The following is a 3,881-nucleotide window of genomic DNA, read 5'->3' on the forward strand; positions in this document are numbered from 1 at the left end:
AAAATCTACAAGTCTACTCATCTTGCAGCTGCCTACCTACCATCCAAAATGGTCTGCTTGTTTCTTTGGTCTCTGTGTGCCCTCTGGGGCCCGAGGGATTTCAAATTTCATCCCAGGGAACTCCTGAAAGTGCCAACCAACAAATGCACTCAGTGAAAGGATCCCAGGTAGGATTAATTCCAGCATTAAGATCTAAGAGGAGATTAAGAAAACAGCAACAATAAGGCCAGGCACTTAGCTCATTTTTGTTTCCTAGCCAACATTGTCCTGGGGCAGGTCTGGAAAAGGCAGCCCGTGTCACTGGACACTAGGTGTCCTAATTGCATTGCTTTAGGTGAAAAGACCTTTGTGCTCTTCAGATGAAGTTCTCCCTGATGCCACCGTCACCAACGATCACCAGATTATCAGGGAGATAATTTTATATCAACATACAAACCCCTTCCTTATACCTTCTTCTGGTTGAATGACACGAATGCACCATTATTATTTTTTTTTTAACTACTCCCCAGTGGAAGGGTAGGTAGTTTCCACTATTTTGCTGTTCAAACAAATGCTGCTATAAATAACCTCATCTGTGTATCATTTTGCATGTAGACAACTATTTAAGTAGAATAAACTCCTAGAACTATAATTGCTGAGTCAAAGGGAATGCACTTCTGTAATTTTGAGAGACTTCTAAAAAAAGATATGACAGTGTGGTTTTAATTTTCATTTCTATTATAATTGAGGTTCTTATCTTTTTTTTTTTTTTTAACATTTTACCTGTTTATTTGAGAGAGAGAGAGAGAGAGAGAGAGCACAAGCCGGCAGGGATGGAAGGGTTGGGGGTTGCGGGACTGGATCTCAGGATCCTGAGATCGAAGGCAGGTGCTTAACCAGCTGAGCCACCCAGGAGCCCCTGTGGTTCCTATCTTTTCAGGTATTTGAGGGACATCTTATCCTTTCCTATGAACAGTCTACACTTATCTTTTGCTCATTTTTTTTACTGAGTTAGTGGTCTTTTTGAACTCCAGAAGTTCTTTATGAATTGAGGAAATTAACTCATCATCTGTTATTGAATTACAAATGTTTGTAATTTGTCTCGCATTGTCATTTGTCTTTGACTTTGCTGAGTATTAACCCCACACAAACCTTTTATTGTTATTGTTGTCACTAAGTTGAATTTATTCATATTTCATTTATGAAATTTGGACTTAAAGCTATGTTTTATGGCAGCATAATCCCATACACCCTTTATCCAGTTTTCCTCAATGGTAACATCCTGCAAAACTAAGGACCAATTTTACAAACAGGGAATTCACATTGCTGTGATCTATCAGATTTTATACGTTTTACATGCACTCAGTGTGTGAGTTAATGTGTGTGCCTGTGTGTATATTTAGTTCTTGCATTTTGATCACATGCATGGGTTTATGTATCCACCACCAAGGACACAGAACATTTCCCTTCATCACAAAGATCTATCCTACTGCCTTTTATAACCACCCCCACCTCTCTCCCACCTTCACTGTCAGGAAGCCCTGGCAACCATTGATCTGTTCTCCATCTCTATAATGTTATTTCTAGAATGTTGTATCAGTGGAATAATGCAGCGTGTAAATTTTTGGGAACTGGCTTTTTATTTATTTATTTATTTATTTATTATTTATTTATTTATTTTTACTCAGCATAATTCCATTTAGGTGCATCACTACTTCTTGCACTTCAGTCATTAGCTCCTTTTTTTTTTTTTTTAAGATCAATTTTATTTATCTTAGAGGGATGGGAGTGTGAGCAGCAGAGGCAGAGAGAGAGGGAGACAAGCAGACTCTCTGCTGAGCCCAGAGCCCCACTCGGGGCTCGATCTCACGATGCCAAGATCACAACCTGAGCCAAAACCAAGAGTGGGACACCCAACTGACTAAGCCACCTAGATGTTCTTAATTAGTTCCTTTTTATTTTTTAAACATTTTTTTGTTTAAAATTTTTTTTAATTTTATTTTATTAAGATTTTATTTATTTACTTGAGATAGAGAGAGAGTATAAGTGAAGGGGAGGGGCAGAGGGAGAGAGAGAAGCAGGCTCTCCAGTGAGCAGGGAGCCTGATGCGGGGCTCAATCCCAGGACCCCCAAGATTGTGGCCTGAGCCAAAGGCAGATGCTCAACCAACTGAGCCACCCAGATGCCCCTAATTAGATCCGTTTTATTGATGCCAGTATTTCAAGATACGGCTGTACTATTACTTCCCTATTCATTGTTGAAGGGCATTTGGTTTTCTCAAATGTGGAGCTATTTCGAGTAAAGCCACTATGGGCATTCATGGACAAGGTGTTTGTGTGAACATAGGTCCTCATTTCTCTAGGATATGGAGTGCATTTGCTGGGTCATTTGTCATCACATGTTTACTTTTGTACAAAACTGCTCAATGTTTTCAGATGAACTATACTATTTTACAGTCCCACCAGAAGCATACAAGTGATCAAGGTTCCCTGCATCCTCACCAGCATTTGGTGATGTCACTATTCCTTATTTTAGCCATTCTGATGTGAATGTACTGATACCTCATTGTGGTTTTATTTGTTTCCCTAATGGCTAATGATACCGAGCTTGTTTGCCTTCTGTATATCCTCTTTGGTAAAATGCCCATTTGTGGTTTTTGCCCATTTTCTGATGTTTTTGCTTTTTACTATTGATTTTTTAGTCTCTTTATATATTCTAGATACCACTCCTTTGTCAGACATGTGATTTGCAAATATTTTCTTCCAGTTCATAGCTTGTCATTTCATTCTCATAACCATGACTCTCATAGGACAGAAATTTATTTTAATAAGACCCAATGGATCAGATTTGCTTTTTTTGTTAACTTAGGAAAAAAAATCAAGAAATGTGATATGCATATTCCTCAAGTGTGATGGCTGAAAAATGTACACTTAAAAAATATTTATCTATTTATTTATTTGAGAGAGAGAGAGAGACAACTAGTGGGAGGAGCAGAGAGAGGTAGAGAATCCCAAGCAGACTCCAAGCCGAGCATGGAGCTGGATGCAGGGCTCAATCCCAGGACCCTGAGGTCATGACCTGAGCTGAAACCAAGAGTCAGACACCTAACCTACTGGGCCACCCAGTCGCCCTAAAATGCACACTCTTAATGCAATCTGTAGGAGAAGTGAGAGTACAGATGTTAGGACTATTTTACAGATTAAGGACATTGGACCTTGCCTTGACTTCTGGTTCAAGAGTCTTCCCACTACCCCACCGTGAATGGAGTTCTGTGTGTATTTCGGCAGAATGATATAATAATATAAGTCTTCTGGTCATTTTAACCACTTAGGACACATATGAGACCTTCCCAATGAGTGTCCTTTGAGATCACACATCACTTTCTTTTTTTAAAGATTATATTTCTTTATTTGAGAGAGAGCAAAGGGCAGGAGGGAACAGAGGGTGAGGGAGAAGCAGATTCCCTGCTGAGTTTGATGCCTGATTACAGGCTCAATCTCAAGACCCAGAGATCACGACCTGAACCAAAATGAAGAGTTGGATGCCCAACTGACTGAGACACCCAAGCACCTTGCCCACACATCACTTCCAACCTACTTTCTTTGTAATAACAATCAATATTTTTCCATTGATATATTTACGATGTGATGTGATAAGTGAATATGGACTCCAAAAGCATCCCCCTGACCTATCCCAGCTCCAGCAGCCATGGATAAGCAAGGGACCATGCATTTAGCTGTCCAAACTGAGTGCATGAAATTCTAAGATTCTGAGAGCCCAAAAAGCCCAATGTGGGACTCAATTCCAGGACCCTGGGATCACACCCTGAGCCGAAGGCAGATGCTCAACCACTGAGCCATGCAGGTGCCCGCATCACTGCTGTCTTGACCCCTTCTCTGCTC

The sequence above is a fragment of the Vulpes lagopus genome, chromosome 10, assembly GCF_018345385.1.
Source record: "Vulpes lagopus strain Blue_001 chromosome 10, ASM1834538v1, whole genome shotgun sequence".
NCBI classification, from domain to species: Eukaryota; Metazoa; Chordata; class Mammalia; order Carnivora; family Canidae; genus Vulpes; species Vulpes lagopus.